Genomic DNA, 23283 nt, shown 5'->3' on the forward strand with positions numbered 1-23283 from the left:
TCCAGTCTGTCTTGGCAAGCCAATCACGGGTACATTTTCAGACATGTTTCTCACAGTAAATTAGTAACAATTGCTTATATGGTTAATAGTTCAGAAAATGAAGTTCTCCTTTCAGAGGTGTATTGTACTGCCATAATGTACACCCCAAATTGACACCACGTAGTTGTGTATGCAGGTTCTACTTAAAGTGCTGGTAGACTGAAGCACCAGGATTCATTAAATTGAGCAGAGTTTCTCATTAAATGTGTAGATTGACAGTCAGAACTGACTGTCATTTGTTTTTCTTTGCAGCTCTATTTTTTTTATTTTTTTATTTTTTATTTTTTTATTTTGTGTGTGTGTGTATGCCATCAATGCTTTATTTAGACTGAAATTTTACCAGCTGGTGGCTGAGAAGTAGCTGGTTTGTTGGGAAATATATTGCATTATTATTTTTCTGGAAAAGGGAAAAGACAACTGGAAGCTTTTTAGATTTAAATTCTTGATCTTCTCTTCCTCTTTTTTTTTTTTTTTCCCTTGTATTTAATTTATACCCTGAACAATGTATGTTACCCAGTTTGCAGTGTGCAGTGTATACATGTACATTTGTTTTCTAAAGGGAACTCTGTTAGTCCTCATCTATTTTCTAATATAAACTCCTCTGCAGAGGTGTTAGCAAGTATATTTCAGTTTAACTATGCCCTATAAATCCTTCATGGAAAATTCCAATTAATATGGCTATGCAGCAAGCTGGGCCAAAAAATTAACTGATCTGTTCTTGCTCAGCAAAGTGACTTGATGAATACAGGAATGGAACAGACTCAATACAAAAATGCTGCTTCTCTTCAAGGAGCTGGAGTCGCCAGGTGCCACTGTTTTGCATCTTAACATAGAAATCTATAAGAGTGCACCTTCTGGTATTAACAGATAACACCAGAATGCTCTACCCTATGGCAATTTGCTGAGATGCAAGATATCAATGCCCCAAGACTCTCAAAAGATTTTTATTTTATTTTTTTCCATAAACATGGGACCTCAATCACTGAAGAGCAGAACTTGAGGAAGACTTTCTCTCCATGAATCAGCCTTCAGGGGGAATACTGACTTTAGGAGGAGAAATTATTCATCGGGGACATTCATGAGATGAGGAACAAGAAAGGGACATCTTTCTGAAATGAAGGGAAATTTTCAGAGAGCACAGTCTCTTTGTTAAGGACATAAAAAATATGAATTCTGTCGAACGCTAAGTGAGTGCATAACCTTGTGAGGAAAAGGCTTCAGTAGAGGGGGATTCAAGGACATACTCACTAAGTCTGTTCCCATATACATGTATATAAACTTTAACATAATGGCCTCCTGACTGAGTCCAAGAGAGGTACACACACAATTGTTGGCTTTTGTTGCATTTCTATACTACTGACTTAGTACATATTTTGCAGAATCACAGAATTGTTGTGGCTGACAGGGCCCCTGTGTGTGGGTCCAACACTTGCAGGGACACCCCAAGCAAGGTGCCCAGGACCATTTCCAGGCAGCTTTTATATATTTCAAAGAAGCGATATTCCATAACCTCTCTGGGCACAGTGCTCTGTCATCCTCACAGGCAGAATTTCTGTGTTCCAGTTTGTGCCCACTGTCTCTTGTCCCATTGCTGTGTACCACTGGAAGAGCCTGGCTCTTTAATCTTCGTACATCTTCATGTATTTGTATACATATGGTTACCCCTGAGTCTTCTCCAGGCTGAACAGTCCCAGATTCATTGACTTCTCTTTACAGGAGAAAAGCTGCAGACCCTTTGTCATCTTAGTTGTCCTTTCCTGGGCCCTTTGCAGTAGCTCTATTTCTTTTGCACAGGCAGGCCCAGAACTGGACACAGCACTTCAGTTGCAGCTTCACCAGAAGGGTCACCTCCCTTGGACTGTTGGCAACAGTACTCAGTCAGCATCACCAAATAATTTGCATCACCAAACTGATGCAGTTGGACATTGAGTAGTATGACTGAGGTACTGCTTGTGTTTCAGATGAAACATTAGGAGCCTTTATTTATTTATTTTTTTTTCCCTACTCTTACGCAGGTAGTTGCCCTGAGCAATGTTTACCACCAAGCTGAATAAGACAAGCAAAGGTAGCTTTCTTATGTAGAGGTGCTTAGAGCCCAGACACAGGGATGGAGCAGGAATCATGGATATATAGGTACTGCAGACGTGGGGAAGGGAGAGTGTACACTGCTTCCATGTGCCATTTCCTGACAGCACAGCTGTGGGCAAGAATCCTGATCTCTTTTCTAAAAGAACATCAGAGTTTTCAGGATTTTTGCATAATGATTATCTTCTAAATATTGTGAGAAAGTATGGCACTTCTGCAGTGGACAAAATGTCCTCAGCCTAAGTTCATCAGTAAAGTAGCTTAAGTGTTATGCATTGAGTGAATAAAGTGTCTGCATCAGGTTTTGGTTAAAAAATGAATTTAAATTTTGGTCATATCTAATTTCTTTGCCATTATTATTTTTTTTTATTTTTTATTTATTTATTTATTTATTTTTTGCCAGTTTGTTTTGAAGGAAGGACAGGTTAAAAGGAATATTGAGCCAGTATCCATGAGAAAGTAGCATTGTTTGAAAAGATATTTTACTTTCTATCTCAATTCAGACCTGCTAGGTTTCATAAAAACACATCAGTTAGGCTGAACTGTGTCAATCATTGAGTTAGACACTGTTTGAAACAGTTAAATTCACATTTATCATGCTTTTTCCTGCCAAGATTTGTATCTGCACAAAACATAGTATAAGGACTACTTAAGAACTTTTAATTTCATAAAATAATAATCATCATCATCACCACCAAAACGTGGCTCAGCCTGAATGGATTCAGGCTCACAGCTTTCATGTCACACACCTTCAGGCTCCATGAGGTGTCTGGAAAGCTTTGATTATCTGTTTTCTTTCTGAAGCTCAGCCATGGAGCAGCCATGATTGAAAAATTCTTGAGTTCAGAGAAAGTAGAAACAAGAGGGCGTATGACTTGATATCAGGGAGTCAGAGAGCTGTGTTGGTAGAGGGAAGTTTGTGGGATTCTTGCATTGGGTACCCAGGTCGTTCTGCCCAGTGTGGGGAATGTTGTCTTTCTTACCATTTCTGACTGTCTAGTTTAAGTTTTTCCTTGTTCAGTTTCTAGTGTGTGTGAGTTCCTTTTAAAATGTTTAATATTTTGCTATGTACACAGAATATATAAGTAAATGTGTACTGAAAACTTTGAAAGCCCTGATACTTGTAAGAAAGAAAAATAATTTCTTATTTCATTCTAGATGTGTGTGCTGTGGAAAGAAATCTGAGGAGTACGAATGACTGAATTACCACCACATTTCTACATTGAGTAAAAAATACAGAAATATCTTTCTAAACTGCTTTCAAAAATGTTGATGGTAATTTTTTTATAGCTTTTTAGGGTTCTAATTAATTGGAGCTAGTTACAGAGCAATTATCATGTCTTCGTGCCTGGGAATGACATCTGTAAGATAAATTTGCAAATATATTACCACGCAGTTTTGTTCATCTATGCAGATGTTTATATCTGCCAGTGGTTGGCCTACACCAGTTACTGTTTTGGGAGTCAGAATGTTCCATTAGCATATTACAGGAGATAAAGTACTCTAGGCATTGCTGTCAATAAAAAGCACTATTATATGGACTCTTAGTGTATAGCTGTGCAAATGCCAGTCATATGTTATTTAGTTTTGGAGATTCTGTTCTGAATCTGCTTACTGGAAAAACAACTACTACAACAACAATAACAACAACAAACCTTTCTTTTGTAAAATTTTCATAACTATTTTACAGTTCTCTTATCCCTTCCCTTTATTAAAAGCCCTTCCCTGCACACTTTGTTGTTATTCGTCTTTGTATAACAGTAAGGATGATACTGGAAACTTACTGTAATATGTCAACAGTCATTCAGCATTTATTCAAGTTTTACTGTCAGTTCTTTATTTAGGTAGTTTTTCTTTAAAACAGAAAATGCAGTAATGTTATATACCTGGAGAAAACTGATGGGTCGCTGGCCAGTGGAGATGGCAAGGGTCACAGTCTAACTTCAGACTATCAGAAGTGCAAATGTTTGGCCAAAGGGACATTACACCTAAAAAAAATCTGGCTAAAATTGTATTCACGTTCCACAGCACTGAAACATGTAGAGTTTAGAGGTCTCACAAACGGTTGTTCCTCTGTCTATATCTGAACCTGTGGCACTATTTTTTTTTCTGGACTGCTGTAGTGGCCACTACCCTTTTTTACTAAATCAGTGTCCACTCTGCATCAATACCAGTCACAGTGATGACCATGAACTCTTCGGTTTCATGTTTTACAGACAAAACCAGCTGCAGAGAACGAAATTGTATTGTGCCAGATGATGATTTTTTTTTTTTTCAAAGTAAGAATACTTTGTCTTCAAAACTAACTTTGCTGGTTTATTTTATTCTGAAGTCTTAGCTCTTCAGGCATAGAAACCTGGTGAAATGTGTTTGGTGACTTATGCCATTATCACGCTTTCCTTAAGGGTTATTTGGCTAGAAAGCATGCACAAAAATAAAATAAAATAAAATAAAATAAAATAAAATAAAATAAAATAAAATAAAATAAAATAAAAAACCAACAACAAACAAACAAACAAAACCAGCCTGTCCATATCGCTGCATTGGTAAAGCATCCTGGAAGTCTGCCTTGCTTTCTAGGCCTTAGCACATCAGCACATCATCAGCTCGCCTCAGGATCTGGCTCCTTAAAGATTATTGTGGTGACTACAGCTTTAAGTAAATGATCTCGCACTTACATTTCTGGATGCAAGCACCAATTTTGTGATAAATCAAAGCAGTTCATGCTCTGCTTCCTGGAGGTCACAGCCAAGCTAAAGTGGATTTGCTTCATTTATGGTTACTGAGATATGTATTTTCTGAATCTCTGTATTTTCCTCTTTCCCCTCAGTGCACCAGCACAATCAGTGGATGTATTACTCATAGACAGCCCTTGCATGCAGGTATGCCAAGAGGGATCCCAGCTTGCAGTAAGTCACATTTTTATAAATGCTGTACTCTTCTAAGTTGCCTCTTTTTATATTTGAGAATATGAAATCAGTTCTTCTGTCATTTCCGTGAGCACGTAGAGATTCTCTTGAGCTTTGGAAGGAAAACAGAAGAGAAGTGAAGTGCATGGCAGGAGTGGTATTTCATTCCCTGTTTTCCTTTCATGACTCTTCTGTCCTGTCCATCGCCCAGAGAAAAGAAAGTCTAACCACATGTTTCAGAACAAAAAAACACTGTTTGAGAGGGCAGGATTATACCCAAGTTTGCATTTTAATTAGAACTGAGGCAAAAAGACTCAGACAGAAAAAAATCCAAATCTTTCATTTAACAGGGCAGGAATATATTTCCTCAACAGATACAGGCTATGTGTGAAGTGCATAAATAGGCATATCTTATTACCGAAGAATTTATACAAGTTACCTGAATGATTCTCTCCAAGGCATTTTTTTTTAATTTATTTATTTTATTTTTTTTATTTTTTTATTTCAGGGCTGAAATACTATATGGCTTCTCCGAGGGAAAATTAATCTACAGCTTTCTATAGAGTACCTTGGGATAAAGTAAACAGTGCTTTAATATCTCTTCTAAAAGACATACTATAAAAATAAAAGTGACACATTTTTTACTTGTTTTGAGTGCACAAATTTTCACACCAGAGTAACTATGTAATTTATTGGAAATTACACATTTACTTTATTCATTAGTACTTGTAAAAAAATAATTGAATTACTTCTAGCCTATTCTAGTTTTATGGAAAATGAAGAATGACTTGATTCAAACATTATTAACTAAATTAAGTAATTCTTTATGAGGTATTTATTTCTAGACTGATGGGATTTTCAGCTGCAAATAAGCCCCTTAGACCAGGGTAGAGATTAGTCAGTGAAAGCATTCAGCTTCCCATTCACTTTATAACATTCATCTCATTCGATCATACAAGATTTGTAACTCCCCAAAACAGACAGAGATCAAGAAGTAAAGAAAGCATACAGATTCACAGAAAGAGATGAGAGAACGAGAGAGCTTTGCTTTATCGGTAAGAAATACATCAAACCAAAGATAGGAAACATTAATATGAAAGAATATGCTTTTCAGTTAGAAAAGAGGAATATAGTTTAGTAGTTTGATAATAGCTCACTCGACTACTCTTCCTCTACCTTCTCAATAATTATGGATTTGCTGTAACACACATACTACTGGGATGGATGACAGCACACCACAAGGCAGAATGCTTAAGCTTTCAGTAGGACTGCCTGTGTTCTCAGTTAACACAGTCCTGAGTCAGGATGCAAAGAAAACAGCCAACAGTAGGGAAAGAGAGCAGTTCTAAGCAGTTCTACAGGTATTGCAAATCACACGAGTCAGTGGATCACAGCGATGCTTCTAGGTCTGGTTGAAACAGTTGCAGGGCAGTAGCCATTTTCTCTAAGACCTTGTGAAAGAAAAGAAAGTGGCAAAACAAGTCTTTAGATACAATCAAGAAAAGGAGGAAGAAGTAGGAAATATGTGCTGGTTACAGTAGTTTCAGATTCTAGGAAAAAAAAAACAAGTGCCAAATAATTAATGAATTTGTGGATACCTGAGAGGCAACGGAGAAGAATAAAAACCCAACAAAGATTTGACAGGAATTAATCATATCGAAACGTATGTGTGACATGTGAAAGGCGTCCTTTGGCAAAGCACACTGCACTATGATTTTACAGGACAGGTTGGAAAATGTGGTTTAGATTAAACTATTAGCACGAGAAATCATAGGAAATCATATCCCATTTGTAGGTATTCATGGTTCATTGCCAAGGTGAAAGACTACTGTGAGACTTCACAGAGGTGTTTCCTGGTTTGAGTCTGTAACTGGAAAGTTGTGCTAAGGACTTGAGAGAATGCTTAAGGAATCTGTGGATATGCTTAGGCTTGAGATACATTGTTGGACGTAATTAGAACTAAAAATAAATGTTTCTTGCTAATTGAAAAGATATATATTCTGAATCAGGTGAACACTGTGCTTCGATAGAAATAAATATTTGAACAAAATCAAGTTGGCTTGAATATCTGTGTGGGTTTAACAGAACTCAGGCTGGATCAACAATGCCAGTCGTGTTGTGAATAGACAACCAGCACTGTGACCTGTCTAGAATATAGACTGTGACCTAACGCTTCAACCCTGTTCTGTATTGGAATGATCCCAACTGGTATACTAAGATCAGTTTGTTAATACTGTGCATTTAGAAATAGAAAGAAAATCAAATTAGTAATAGAAGAACGGAAAAGATCAGAAATGTAAAAAATATGGCGCATAAAAAAGATTACTTGTTTGTGTAGCTTAGAGGAGTGCCAATCAACACAGAGTCAATTGTTACAATAGTCAGATTTCTAAGGTCCAGTGGGTTAACCCCAGAATTTTTAAGCATATAGAAATCAACACGTATTTCCTTAGGCTGGCACAAGACTAATATTTCTGCATCTGGAGGTATTCCATGGTCAGTACCATGCCCAGACACCAACCTAATATGGTGCATATAAATATTGAATATAAATATTGCCTTTTTTTGATCTAGATTCAACAGAAGACATCCACAGGAAAAAGACATACTGTGACTGTCTTGTGTTATGGCTGGGCATGCAAGCAAGCATGCTTCCTTGTAGATTTTCCAAGGGCAAAATGACTACCATTACATTATAATTGTGTCTATAACATTTTAATGACATCATAAAAGTTCTTGTTTAGCAAAAAGAAACACCTGATGATGAGCAGGAAGCAGAATATTAAGTAAAAATAATTAACCTTGTTATTTGGTATAAATATAGTTTTGACAGTATTATACATATTCTAGTTGCCAAAGATTTTATTAAGTTGTAACTATCGTAGAATTCTCAAATATCATCAAGCTTTCATCTTGGTTCACATTGTGGAAATCCAAAAAGATCTTGTCCCAGCTTCATGAGTCTATGTTAAATGCTTTAAGTTTATATGAAAAAGAAATGTACAGTCACCCTAACCCCCCACAATTTCTTGTCTCAGGAATTAACATTTCACTGATAATACTCGTTTCATAAATCTTGACATTGCTGTTAAATTATTCATATGGTGTTATATGAAAACACATGACAATTTTTAAAAAATGTATTCGTCAAGCATCTTGCAATCGGCTAAGATGCTGCTCTGCTGGTTATTTTTCTGAATCTCGCCATCTGAATACTCTGAATAAATTTTATTTTATTCAATAAGTTTCTCCCTTGTTTCCAAGCATTTCTTTTATGATTTCTACAGCTTCACTTATATTATATTACCCTTCTATTTTATTTATTTTTTTTCTTGTCTTGATTTCCCTTTCTATCTGCTGTGTGCTGTATTTTACCGTTCTTGCAATCTATCATTTTAGCTTTGAAAAAGATATTCCTTATTATCTGATCTTCCCTGGATGTACTTAACTTTGTGACATTCTTCTTCTCTGAGTGACCTTTGTAATATAAACTTTCACTGCTGCCTCCTGAAAGTGTGTTCTGACAGTGAGGTCTGGCACACCTTTAATTCTTAAATGCAGAAACTACACTCCTTGACATTCCTATATCCCTCACATTTCAGCAATATGACAATTACATAGTGTTGCTTAGTTGCATTATACATTTTTTTTCCCTTTTTTTTTTTTTTTTTTTTTTTTGAATTGTCATACATTATTCCTTTGGTGTTGATCAGAATGTAAAGAAATACACAGCAGATATTTTTGACTTGAAAAATAATTCAAGGTGAATGAAGCAAACAGAAATAAAATTGAGTAATAAGAAGAATTGATTTTAACATGGGTTTAAATGGAAAATATCTTTTGGTTGTTTCCAGCACAGGTCACTTCATAGTTTATTGTCAGAATTATTCTCAAAAATGAGAAATTAAGCATGAAAATTACATGGTGTAGTTTCACTTTGTGAAACATTCAGAGCATCATGAATATGTAGAGGAACAATTAAGGGAACTGAAACAATCTTAACCCTCTTCTCACCACTATTTAATAATAACAGTGAAACTTCAGAGAACTCAATAGAGAATGCTTGTACTGCATACCCAGTGGTGATCACAGGCCAATGCTACTCCTTATCCTAATAAGTTCTCTAAGATTGCATGAAATTTGTTGTAGTTTCCTCTTAAACTTGTGAGTAAAGCTTTCTGGGTGATCTTAACTGTGTTCTACTCTGACTTAGTGTGCTTTTTCGTAAGGTGAAAGCTGATTTTTGGAATTTATATTCTTTCAGAAGGTTAGCAGCTTTAAAACATTTTCTTTTCGTTTTAGGAAATATTTGGCTGAAGAGGATTCTTTCAGCCTTTATTTAGATTTTTGTATAATTTTACATTAGGTTATTATTAAAAATGTGTGCTTTCTTAGTAATTTTAGCCTAAGACTGTTCATAACCATTCAAATTTAAGAGTGAATTCTTTATTGAATTCATTAACTTTTGAACTGGGACACACACTGGTAAAAAGAAAACAAACTTAAACATTAAAATAGTCTATGAAGTTATTTCAAGTATATTTTACTTTATTTTATTATAGATATATTTTTTTCTGAAACTTCAGGCAAGATTTCCAGACTAACAGTGGAGTGTGACTAATTGGTCTGAAAATCACCAGTGATAATCTTTGCTTCTGTGTTGTTTATCTTTTCAGTATGAGGCTCATATAAGTAAGGCATATATTTGTTTATATTTGTGTATATTTGTTGCACATTTTTTCCCAATCTTCATTTAATACAGATGGAGTTTTCCCTTGGACTTAAGCTGACAAAAAGATTCATTTATTATTTCTGCAATTTTTTCCAACAGGTTATAGATGGAGAGCTGAACCTCTGTATAAACTTGTTCTCTCTGTTTTAGTTACAGTTATTTATTTGTGACTTTATTATCAGTTTTAAATTTTTTGCATGTCATTATTTATATAATCTCATTCAATTCAGCATAGCTACTTACTTCCACTGAACATCTTAGAAAATGTTACCTTTCTTTTCGCATAAGTGTGACATTGATTAAATAAATAGTTTCAGTGAACATTTCCTAATCCTTGAGATCAATCCCGAATAATCTGTGATAAGAAGTGAAATTTTTGAGAAATGTGAAAGGGAGTAAAACATCCATTTTAACTACATCAAACAAACAAAAACCACTAAAACATTCACTTCCATGTGAAGACTTTTTGGGGAGTTTTGTTGTTGTTGTTGTTGCTGTTTTTGTTTGTTTGTTTGTTTTTTGTTTTGTTTTGTTTTTGGAGTCACAGTACTGCATTATTTTATATTGAAACAAATTTAATTGATATGCATGTATTTTATTTTTCTTTTCCACCCTTCTTAGCAAATAAAACATTAAAGAGAAAGCAAAAAGTTCAGTTGATAAATAGGTGAAAAGTGCCTTGCCATTTTATTGAAACTTATGCTTCTTCACACTGTGCCAGCTGGATGGTTTATGAGAATGCAGTGGAGAAGATCTTTGGAAATCTCACCCTAAAGATTTTGCGTCAGGCATTATGACTTATCTTTCTTTGTTAGAAAATTTCATTAATAACTTCTCATGGTACTTGAGATAAGTTGAAATACAAATTCAGTTTTTATAATTGAACTACCATCAAAAGATTACAAACATATGCCACATTAAAATATACATACATATATATATATCCTAGGTTAAACTACTAGTTTCAGAATCTAAACAAACTCTTTTAATGGAAAATAACAATTCCTTCAATTTCAGAAGCACCTTAGGAAAAAATGTTACTACTTTATAGCAAAAGAAATTACTTTGCGCAAGCATATTGGCTCTTTCTGGCCTTAAAATTTACAAATGTATTAAAAACATTTTATAATCCAGATCATAACCTAACCCTTTTGCAAGTCTATGGCAAAACATGACTTAACAGCTTCCCTAGAAGCTCACAAATCCTGTTCTTGGCATCTGAGGAAAGCAGGGAAAGGCAAGAGCGAACATTTTGACAGCAGAACTTTCATTTTATTGCCTCAGAAGATAAGAACATAAAATCACTATATTAGGTCAGGCTAAATGACCATGTAACTCAGTGGTGCGGCTTCATCCATGGCTAGTACAGGGCATTTAAGTTCTCTATTTAAACTTTGACCTTCTGTTCACTTTATAGATTACATATCAAGGTTCATGCCTGTATTTGCTTTGAAAAAAACAGTTTCTTGTTTTGTTTTTGGTTATGTTATTTTTATGCTGTAAGGGAATAAAAATTATTTTGATGTGCTTCATTTAATATTCTAATGTTTTAAATGCATCCTCAAGTTTAAAAAGTTCCTCAATGTGTAGGTATATCCTAAAGAGTATGACATTTTTTCAGATTTAACATTTTCTCCTTTACCTTTTTTTACTGAACTACGTGACTTCTTGTATAGTGTATAAGAGATATTTTTTGATGATGAAGGGGATTCATATTTGTTGTGGATGTCCAGTGCATTCAATTTAAACATATTTTCTACCATTTTTTATTATTTTTCTGTTTCTTTTATTTTATCCAGCTTCTTTACTTTTAGAGAGCTGAATTTTTACTGCTGGCCTTAGCTGAAGCAGGACAGAAACTCTTATGTAAATTTTCCTCAAATAATTTGACACTCTGCTATGTTAATATTAACACTTTGAAGTATCTCCATAAAATCTTTTTCCAGAAATCCTCACTTTTGGCTATGACCAGAAAACTGTTGGCAACATTGTGGTTTGCAGGACAGTAATATTCTTACGGTGTTATACACTAATAAGCAGACAACCTAATTTCACATCGGTTTCAATTTCTCTTTGATTTCAGAATAAAGCCTAGACCGCCAGTAGAAATGTTCAAAAGAGGGAATCTTTACTTATTTGCTGAAATCCTTTATTTAGAGATTATTTAGCTTAGACTCTTGGATACTGGTTAAGGAATTCTATCACGGACACTGATAACAGACTCCTTAATGTAGAATGAAATGGTTAGATCCTGGCTTTTATCCTTTGCTCCAAAGAGTATTCACAGTAATAAATTTAAAAAGGATATGTGAGAGTCATCCAGAAATACTCAAGGAATGGTGCCCATCACAGCAAGCTGAAGATCCTCTATTCTCCAACAATATTTGCTTTAGGTATCCATATATGCTATGAGATGTGCCAAAATCTTGCAAGGTAGATGAAGAATATGTCTTCCCTAATTTCAGGCCTCCCATTACACAGTGGACAGCATTTCCAGTTAAAATCTTCACACTGTTTAGCTTCTCTGTTTAAACTTTGAGGGAAGCACATTTTTAGTTAAGAGCTAAGAATCTGAACAGTTAATTTCTTGGTTCCCCATGTCACACCAGAAGTGCTAATACAAAAATAATCAGAACCAGCAAGTTAGTGATGATTCATATAAAACATGACTAAGAACTCATATTTACTGACAGCTTCATTTAAGACTGTTTAAAGGTAAACTGCAAGGCTGGAGCTGCTAGGGCTCCTGGTACCTTCCTTCAACTTCTCAGTCAGAATTTTGTTCTGCTTCATTGCATTGACGACTAACTGTTGTGGAAAATTTAATAGCCATGTCTTATGCAAATAGTGTGCTCTACAAGCAAAACAAATAAAAATGAGGAAATGTACACATTGTACCTTTGAAAGGTTGCAAGAACAGAAGACTTGGGTTACCATAACATCTGAAATGAGCCTGGGAGTGGGAACGTAGCAAAGCTTGTTTCAAAGGGGAGCTAGTTCACTAAACACTAGAGTGATTTAATGCACCATCAATTATTTCCTGCTTGTCACTTAAACAGGCTGCATATATGCATGGCAGGTCCGTGAGTGCAAAGAGGAGGTAGAAAGCATGATTTATTGGCTGGGGCAAACACCTGCGAATTAAGCAGCTCAGAAATTAGCCACAAGTAGCATATTAGTGCAGCTAACCAGGCACGGTTCAGTATTTCAGTTTCTTGATTTGCCCATAAATAAGGCTGTATGTGGCTGCCCTGGGGCATACTGGTGATTAACAGCCCTGACCTACAGTAAAGAGTGCAATCTAAACAATTTAGTTGGGTCTGCAGGTGTACACTGTAAGCTTGTTTCTTATAGGACTGGTGCATCCAATATGTAGAAAGCTTCCAGAATCAGGTTGTCTTGTTCACATTTTATCACACCATTTAATGATCAATTTGCTTTTTATTCATTTACCAGAGCCTGGTAACTTTAATGAGTTTTAAACTATGAGGCACTGATGCACAACTGTGGAAACCAGTTGTCTTTGTCTTACTTGGATGCCAGAAAAATGAGAACATCATTCTTTGCAGTGCACTTTTGTATCTCACAGCACAGTTGTTGACGTTCATCACAGTGGAAATGACAAGTTGCTACTTTTTCTGTAGTTGGCTAGGCCCAACTATTGCTGACGTAAAAGGTGAAAGGGCTTTGTGAAGGAGCCTACATACAGCAAGAAGTAATCTGCTGTTCTTATTTTGCAAAACACTGAAGCAAAGATAGAAATGTTTGTTGATTTCCTTCTGACAACTTAAACATCTATGTTGTGGGAGTTTTGAAGCTTTCTTGTAATACTACACTTGAATTCATATAAAGCTCAGCAGTGAACATACTGACTTCTAACTCTATCAGAAAAAGATGTACTATTGGGAAAAAAAAAGGACAGACATTCCCCAGTAAGCAGGATGCTGAGTAAGTCACACAGGTCACCCAGCGTACTCATCACAGGCTTCTAATTTTTCATCTTCAAAAGAACATTTGAAGACAAGGATAAAAATGAATGACTTGTGGGAAAGATATGAGACCTAACATTACTTGTGAGGAAATGATACTGAAAATCAAGTACTAGCAGCATTTTCATATAAAAGAGGGCTGGATTTTATTATTATTATTATTATTATTTATTTATTTATTTATTTATTTATTTTTTTAAGAAATACATAAGTAGAAACATAAGGGATGCCTGAATGAGTAAAAGTAAGTTGACCACTGCTATTTACCCTTTTTTTCCTGAAGGAAGAACGTTGTGCTTGTACGTCTTGGACCAAAAGGCAACAAATTGTTTTACAGAATGATTGATTAGTTGCTTCAAGATCTCATTGAAATCAAGAAGCCAAAATCATTTGAGAAAGAAGTATTCAATATAAAAACAAGTAGGTATGTTTGTAGATACTGAGCATCCAGTTATGTTTTGTAAGAGAATACCTACCAGGGATAGATCACCTCCTGTTTCATACTTAAATATTAACTGCAGAGACTAGACAACAATCATATATCTATGATATACACACATATATATACTACAATATATATATATATTGTAATTACTGCATGCTTGTTTCTTTCTGGCTCAGTTCACTTCCCATTGCACCAAAATATACTTATGACTGCTGAGATATGTGACACAGTGTAATACTGGCCTGCTCTGGAATGCCTTTGCTGATGTTTGTAGGTAGGAGACATCAAGTCCCAGATCCTTGGAAGTGCTTTCATTCATATCTGTCTTTATAGATACCCAGTGCTGTTCTCAACATTGCTTCTTAGGTGTCACCCAGCAAGATGGAGGGCTCTGAATGAAGAATTCATTTCTTATCTTGTTGAAACAAAGATGGGAATTTGCACCTTTCAGCCGCTGTCTTCCTCTTCTCTACAAGTTGCTTCTCATGTAGTATTACAGGATTTTAGACTGTCTCTTTGGAAAGGGTAAAGTAGCAGTTAAAGTTGTATCTATGATTTTGGAAAGCATGTAGTAACATCAGATCACCAAAGTGTCAAAGCTCTTGTTATGAAACAGCCTTTGTCTTTTGGTAAAAGAAGATGTTAAAATACAGCAAACTCAAAATGGCTACATAACACCAAGCACAGGTTAAAAAAAAAAAAAAAAAAAAAAAAGATTGATTGTGAGAACTCTGAAATGATATCTAGATGATCCCCTGAACAACTCTTGGGATGTCAAAGATAATAATACAGTTACAGCATTTGGGAAGTATTTCTGGTTTTACACTTAGCCTTTTGGCAGGAATTTATTAAGACAGAATAAGTCTGTGACTTTTCAATTCCAAGTACAATTTGTTTCTCTAATATATCTTCAGGAGTAATGTGTGATGGAATTTTTCCTTTGCTGGAACCAGTAGTTGTGGGTGATGATGTGCTATAATAGGTTCTCACAGGCCATATCTCAACAAGATAAAACACAACACATGTACATCTGTGGCCCAGTGTCAGTGCCTTAAATGTACATCAGAAATGCATTAAATCTTTTGATTGCTATTTTGTTTGTACAGCTTGTTGGTTCAGAGTTTCCTCTGTAATGTATCCTGCTGATTACTTTGAATTATTGGCATATCCTTGGTAGAACAAGCACACCTTGTTCAGAAAACACAACATTACAGATGTGGCTTGAATCTTTTCCTTTATTAGTAGAGAAAGAAGAAATTTTCTTAAAGTTATTCCAACGTGCTTCCCAAAAGCACATATCTCAGGATGAACTATGTCCAGCAGTGCTTTTGACCAAAAGTAAAGGCACATGTTATCTTATCAGGAATCTATCTACACAGTTGTTTGTGTGTGTGGATAGTGCATGTGAGCATTTAATGACATAACAGTGTAGAAAACTAAGTATTATAGACAGCTACAAGAAAGGGTGCATCAGAAGAAACTCATACAGATTTGGATACCACTTCTGGGCCAAAATCTCAGCTGATTTTAAGTTATTTATATCCTATTAGCTCCCTTGCTCATATGTGAGATTTTTCAAAGAAAATGAATGTTTTAGATGTAATCATAGGCTAAATATTAATGGAATCCATAGTATTTGATGAAAATGAATTATATATACTGTACATAATATAATCTTATTTGACACTAGCCAATTCCAGTCTCTAGTATTTCCAAATAGCATATCTGAACAATTAAAATTGACACAGAAGAAGGAGGTTAAGGCTATAGTTGAATAAAAGAATACTTATGAGGGATGAAAGCCATGCTTGCTGATGAAAGCCATGCTTGCTGTTATATTATGTTGATCCACGGCGTCAACAGAGGATGCTGGTGTGATGGCAGTAGAGGTTGAACATTCCCACCAATACCTCATTGCACTTTGCTTTTTTGTGACGGGTAGCAACAGAGGGGCAATGGCATCTAGCATAGAAGTGTGTACAAGGCAAAGGACTGTCACTGGGTTCCTTCATGCAGAAATAATGGCACCCATTGACATTCACTGATTATTGCTGACTACTGATGGAGACCAAAAAGTGGATGTAAGCAGAGTGAGGCAGTGAGTGGTGATTTTCGCAGTGGTGACAGGAAGAGACAGTCACCTCCACTGATGCAGATATTTATGAACATGGCATGTAGGCTTTTGTTCATAGCTGATGAAAATGCATAGCTAGTGGTGGTGACTGTGATGATATATATATATATATTCTGTAGATGAGAATTTACTCTATCAAATAATGTTATTGTGTTCTTTGTATCTGTAGTGGTTTCCCTGGAAATAAATGAAAGGCGTTACTTTTGGAGCAACCTATATATTTTGATTCTAATAATGCACATTGAATGTCTACATGCCATCTTGAGCAACAGAACTTGGAAATGCAGGCTGAAGTCTCCCTAGTAAATGGATTCTGAAATTATTGAAATAAAAAAAAATGGCACTGTACTGGATACTACTGTCTCAGCAAAGAATGAGGGGCTAGAGGAAGGAAGGGATATGTATGAGTGTCCAGTTAGGCCAGAGTGTGTCTTGCCTTACAGGAATATCTGCAACATCCACTCTGAATGTAAGTTATGGTTATTTGAATTTTGTATTAAAATCTGATATGAAGCAATTAAAATGTCACTTATTTATTTATTTATTTTAAAAAATGAATTATAAAATGAAAGTACTGTATTTTTGAATTTGCAAGAAATCTATTCCATAAACCCATTTGTTTTTACCAGGTAATGTGAAAACCACTGTAAATGTAAATCTTGTAATGACATATGTATTTATTTTGTAGCTGAAAACATCAGTAGTGAAATATCGAAAGTAATATGGGAGACAAATAGCTCTGCTTAAAAGTGACCACATGGTATTATGGTTAAATGCATATTTTTAGGTTAAAAATGCCAAGGAAACATATATTGCCAATTCCGTATTTTGAAGTAGGTACATTGGTTTAAAACAGAGACTATATTCATAGATGACTGAATACAAGTGAAAAATTGAGTATATAACAAGGGTAAATGACGTGTTTAGGAATCTAGTCTACTAGATAATTTGCCAAATCTCTTAATCTTTAACTCTGTGATCTGTTCACTGTGCATCTACTGGTGCATTATGCTTTCCCATTTGTGTTAATGCCAGTTCTGCTTCTAAAATATACTTCATATTCCTGAAAAAAAAAAAAAAAAACAACAAAAAAAACTGTTTGAAATTGCTTCTCTATGCTGCCCATTTTTTGCTCTACTTCAGGTTATCCTATCTGACATTAGCTTATGTATGTGTGTGTTTGTGCATGCAGCATGCAAGTAGATGTGCACATCTGTTCATCTAGATAATTTGCATGCAAAAAGAAGAGAAATATCAGCAGCTAGTCCACAGATGATTGTATTGCAACAGCGAAGCTGTCATATTTAAAAGTATTCCGCAGTTATCCAGGTCTAAGATGAACTGAGGCCATGGTGTATTTTATTATTAAAAATACCCTTATTCTTCCTTCCTTCCTTCCTTCCTTCTCCTCTCCTCTCCTCTCCTCTCCTCTCCTCTCCTCTCCTCTCCTCTCCTCTCCTCTCCTCTCCTCTCCTCTCCTCTCCTCTCCTCTCCTCTCCTCTCCTCTCCTCTCCTCTCCTCTCCTCTCCTCTCCTCTCCTCTCCTCTCCTCTCCTCTCCTCTCCTCTCCTCTCCTCTCCTCTCCTCTCCTCTCCTCTCCTCTCCTCCCTCTCCTTCCTCTCCTTCCTTTCCTTCCTTTTTTTCTACAAAAGTAGACTTTCAGTAGAATCTCTACTGTGATTTCAGTAGAATAAATTTACTTTCAAAATCCATTGAACTCTTGATTATTTCATAGTACTGAGGTAATTGAGATAATATTAGCTTATTCTTGTCTTACAGTTAATAAACTGCACCATGGATAACAGAATGAGCCACTGCTGATACTTATTCAATAGGCTCACTTTAGGAACTTCAGCAGAGACTTGTCCTACAGTAAATACATCTGTAATTGTAATGGAGGAATTAATATATTTCTTGAAACTGTCATCATGCATCAAATAAAATGTAGTCCGATAGCAGATTTTTTTTTTTTTTTTTTTTTTTTTTTTTAGCATTCCTAGCAGAAGTGAAAAGCAATTTTGGAAGCTTTATTTATTTATTTATTTATTTATTTATTTATTTATTTTTGGGTTTGATTTTGTTCTAGCATCATTTTTGGATAATATTCAATATTGAAGGCTCGAGACCCAGGCATCCTTTTGAGATTCACAGAGCTGCATCCTTCTATAGCTTCACATTGGTCCAAGAGTCCAATAATGAATGGACAGATTTTTTAATGGCTCCTGGGGACAATGCTGTGTGGCATATTACCACCAAAGCTAATGAGAGGTCAGAAAGTTTTCAGCATTGTTGTGCACAATCCTGCATCTGTTGTTTGCACAATAGAAACTGTGCTCTGTGTCTTGCTCTTATATAAATCTCTCCTAAGTGTTGGCTATGTTGGCTCTAACTATTTGGGAGATAGTCACTCTGTGATAATTTTTATTTTTATTTTTATTTGTTTTTATTTTTTTTATTATTATTATTTTTTAATGTTGAAATATTTTGAATAGTTCTGAGATTTAATTTCTGTAGAGTCATTTGGTCACTAGTGCCCTGCTTGTTTTTATTTCTGGATTTCTGTCTGCAGATATTCCCTAAGAGTAAAAAAAAAAATATTGTTCACAGGAAGTTTTGCTGAACAAATTGAGATTTTACATTATTAACATTTTCATTAATTTAATGACATTTCTAGTATCCAGGAGGTCTTAGGAGAAAAATTTGATGAGGAAATCAGAAGGACTTTTCAGTGAGTCAAATACAACCTGAAAGCAGATGACCAAAAAGCAGCTGGAGAATATGCTTGGTGGTAACAGACACAAAGATAATTGGTAAATTTCACCTAAAAAGTTCAGAATTGCAATGATCATCATTTGAAGAACACCTAGCCTAATGCATTACTAAAATAGTGCTGCCTGGAAAAAAAAAAAAGGAACGCTGAAACGAGCCTTGTGTTTTAGTATACTGAACGCATATTGTGAAGCAAAGTAATCAGTAACAATCTTGTAATTTTTTCATACATGATATCCTTTCACACATAGGATTGGTTTAAAAGAGATGACTTTCTGTCTTTATCTGATGATCGATCAGAAGTAAAGCAAAATGAACAAAACTCAGAATAGATAGAATGAATTGACATTAAGAGAGTAGATATTTCATTGTCCTTTGGAAGCCAATCATTCCACCTGTCCTCCACATTTGCAGTGATCCTTAAAGTGTCTTAGTAGAAACCTAAAGGCAATGAAGAAATAATATCAGTCAATTTGTGGGATTTGTGGGAACCACTTTAGACAAATAATAAATTGAACAGTAGTTTTTTTGTAGCTCATTCAAATGCCTATTGTATCATGAAAAGGGATGTGTAATAAAGCAAATGCATTGAAGAGAATACAGTGAAACTACAATGTGAATAAAAGTGGATAATAAGTTAAAATTAATACTGAGGCTATGAATAAACAGAGGCAGATGTATAACTATATGCAACTAAATATCCTGGGTACATAAGTATACCTGTTTGATTTGTCAAGTTTAGGGAATGCTGGTCTCAAAAGTGTGAATACCAGATTTTTTATTTTGATGATAAAATTACACAGTTAGTAAAAAAAAAATGTTATTTAGACATGGTAAGAACTTATCCTAAAGTATTCTAATATAACACAAGTTGTTAAAAGAGTTGGATTTTTCACTGTAAATAATAACTGTTTTCAAATGTTGCCCATTTTGGTTTGTAAGCAGTTCACATGTAGCATCTGATATTTAAACCATACCAATTATTCAGAATTGTTTTACCTTAACAGCTTTATCTTTTTTTTAAACAGTACATACCTTCTGTGCAATCTGTGTTCTGTTGGATACCAAATATTGTATCGTTTCCACTTATAGAGAAAGACACAATTAAGTGAGTAATAAAATATTGATAAAGAAGATACTGATGAACTTTTTGAAATTTGTGCTAAAGTTTGGGAAATTATCAGGCATCCAAAATTCAGAGCTAGTGGTCATGTAGGTGTGCAAACTCTGCATCTGGGAAAAGCTGCTTCTTCTGTGGGTCAGTGATAGCTATGATAGAAGAATGCAATGATGGGAACAGGCCTAAGTCTCCATTCCTCCTTAGTTTGTGGAGTGGAACTAGCATACTGAAGGAAAAAAAAAAAAAACAAAGAAAAAAAAAAAAAAGAACAACAGGATCTTGTAAGGTTACTAGATTTGTTATAAGGGGACAGAGATCATTCATTCTCTGAAGCCTGTAAAGTAGGAAGAAACTGAATCTTGTGCTTAAAGTAGGGCTGACCGCAAAGTTAGATAAGGTTGCCAAGGACTGCTTAGAAGTGATATAATTAGTGAGGTAAATTTGAGCTCTTGCTTATTAAATTGAAGAAAATGATATTTTCATGGGGAATTAGATTAAGGACTTCAAGTTTATATGGAGATTTGGGCATTTCAGAATCCCTACCAGACAGCTTATTGTGTTGTTCCTCAGTGTGCATCCATATGAGTGTGAATCAATAGGAAACAGAGAGCGGGAAACATATTTACTGTATGAGGTACAACAAGCTCTGTGACAAGACTTATCCTAGCCTTTGTGCAGAGAAATTGTCATCATTTGGACAGCCTGGTGGCCTTACTTGAAGTTTCCTACTCACTTTCTTTCAAAATGATGAACAACAAAATATTTAAGAAAAATTTCAGCATCCTCCTGACAAGATGGAAGACCAAAGTTCACGTCAGTGTTTAGTTGCAGTTAAACTCAACATTTCAGGATTAGCATGTTGGAAACTGATGCTAAACATGTCTGTATTTCTCTTCTTCAGCTACGATCTTTTTTGGTCATGAGTTGATAATGCCTCTAAGACAGAGGTGATGATTCTGTGATTCCCTTCCCTTTCCACTGGATTATGCCTAAATGCAACAAAGAAAATAGATGATTAGAACTCAGTATTTTTCACAGTCTCTGTTGGGCATACTTGGTTTTGACTGTAACACTACTATTGCTTACAGAAGTTTTCTTATTTAAATCACTATTTTCCTTTTAACATGCATACTTTCACAATGAGAAAAGTTCTCTATACTGTAGAGCCTCATATTTCTATGTAAAGAAAAAGTCCTCATGATGAAAATTCGATTGAATTCAAAGTGAGTGTCTATGTAATGTTAATTTAATTACGTTGCTTTCTGTTGTTGTTCATAAAAATTATTTATGAGACTCTGTTTGCAAATCTCAAAGTGCTCTATGAATTATGAGATGTGGTTCTTAGCTAAAATCCTAAAACCAGAACTTATATTATTACAGAATAAAACTTTAAATTACAGCTAAAAGTGTGAAAATAATAGTAAGAAGGCATTACAATGATAATGAAAAACAATTGAAAAAATTCAGAGTTAAGTTGCTCTTAAAACAAAAGTATTAGAGCACAACTTCCTCAAAGATTTCATTTTTGGTTTCTGATGATGCCTGGCAAGTGAGCAAAACCGTATGACCACAGAGTGCTCTTCTTCATAACTAGGGGAAAATCTGTAATTAATCTGCTTCTGAGAGCCTTTTTTTTTTTTTTTTTTCTTTTTACAGTCACAGAGACTGTAAGACTGCAAATGAAGTGTATAACTAAAACCAGTGAAAGGACAGAGTTTGATGTTGACATTTGTCTTTTCCTTGTGTACAATGTTTTAGACAGCCTTGATCTCAAATAAACCTTGTGGTTTTAATGTCAGTAAATGAGTAGAAAAAGCTAGTAATACCAGGATTGTATGGTTGGCTTCTTTCTAAAATAAATGCTCCTACAGTGAGTATGGATGAGTGTATCAAAAAGATATGTGATAACCCATCCAGTTTTTCCTCCTCGTGAACTCCCCCCTACTCAAGATGGACAATGAATTGTGGTGGAAACACTGCATTTGGACAGCCTGCAGGATCTCTGTGGGAACTTCTACTGCAGTCCTGAATGCATTCCAAATAAAGCAATTTAGTTTAAAAGCATCTGCTTTTCCCTGTTGCAAGATACTGCTCATCAGCCAATTGACATTGTTTTGCCTCTGCAATGCCAGGGGCTCCTGAATAAAAACATTAGTTCTGCCAGGCTGGATCAGATGAAAGAGTCCATCTTACCCCAGTTTCCTTTTCCACTGGTGACAAGCAGCAGATGCCTAAGGAAGCATATGGTGATAATTCCTTCTGTGTACTCTCCTGGCTGCCAGCAGTATGTGGACTTGGTAAATCAGAGGAATTGCCTTTCTGATTTTTCTTACGTAACCAGGATTCTCTGTTTCTTCTTTTTGCTTTTAGTATTCATGATATAAAAACATATTGACCCCTTAAAGAACACCATTTAATGATTTCAGTTCACCCAGAGCCACTTTTGATTTTGCATCACCTTCTCATAAATCTATTTATAGACTTTTTTTTTTTTTTTCCTTCTAGATGGTAGAAGTTGCTCTGTCTCTGTAACTGTTCTTTGTATAGACACTGTGCCATACATTCTTTCTGTAACTTCTTCAGTGCTATTTTACCTTTTGTGGAAAAAGAATAGCACCTATAATCAGTGAATAATTTTATGTTCTATTTGATTCTCTGTTTTCCTCCTAAAAATGCCTAACATTTACACTAAGAACTCCCATTTGTTTTATCTCACTTCAGAACCTTGGTGAACATAGTAACATCAATATAATCTGAACACTGCAGATGCTTGTACAAGATCCTACGAGACCGTGCTGTATATCTACCTCTACAGAATCTCCATTTATTCCAACCTTTCAGTTGCAGATTATGCAAATAGCTGTTTGTCTCATCCATTAGAATTTTAATATATTTTGGAACCTATCATAAGAGATTATTACTTTTTAAAAACCCAAATATAATATGTCAAACAGATCACTCTCACTAATATTCTGTTTGTTCTACAGAGATCATAAATAATCTGTAAGCACAGACCTTCTTTTTGAATCCAAGTTTATTTCTCACTGAATTATATGCATCAA

This window comes from Excalfactoria chinensis, chromosome 2 (assembly GCF_039878825.1).
Source record: "Excalfactoria chinensis isolate bCotChi1 chromosome 2, bCotChi1.hap2, whole genome shotgun sequence".
NCBI classification, from domain to species: domain Eukaryota; kingdom Metazoa; phylum Chordata; class Aves; order Galliformes; family Phasianidae; genus Excalfactoria; species Excalfactoria chinensis.